At 29.4% G+C, this 374-nt stretch overlaps 1 pseudogene; it reads left to right on the top strand.

Annotated features, from left to right (window-relative positions):
- The window catches only part of LOC119588798, a 6,398-nt pseudogene that overhangs the window by 3,189 nt on the left and 2,835 nt on the right, over positions 1 to 374 (top strand).

Below are 374 nucleotides of genomic sequence, written 5' to 3'. Positions count from 1 at the left end.
ATCTTCCTGACTGTTTTAACAAAAGTTATAAACTTGCATATACTTTTTCAAGGTTATACTATGGGTTTTATACATTTACTAATTCAAAACTCATATTTTAATTGTGTATACCACTCTCATTCTGTAGCATTAAATAGTAAGATACTATCTTTTACCTATTTGCAATTATTCTGAATCACTGTTCGTAAATTAATCTCTCCTTTTCCAATTTCTGCTATAAGTCTGACTCTATTATGAATATCATAATCAGTAGCTGGAGCGTTCAAGACATGTACAATGTCTTTGATAATGATTGTATCATCACTACTTTATGCATGCATTTGCTTAATCTAACTTATATTCCCGTTTTAAGTAAACTAGATGACACATTGGCT

The sequence above is a fragment of the Penaeus monodon genome, chromosome 24 (assembly GCF_015228065.2).
Source record: "Penaeus monodon isolate SGIC_2016 chromosome 24, NSTDA_Pmon_1, whole genome shotgun sequence".
Classification (NCBI taxonomy): domain Eukaryota; kingdom Metazoa; phylum Arthropoda; class Malacostraca; order Decapoda; family Penaeidae; genus Penaeus; species Penaeus monodon.
This window is presented reverse-complemented; position numbering and strand designations above follow the sequence as displayed.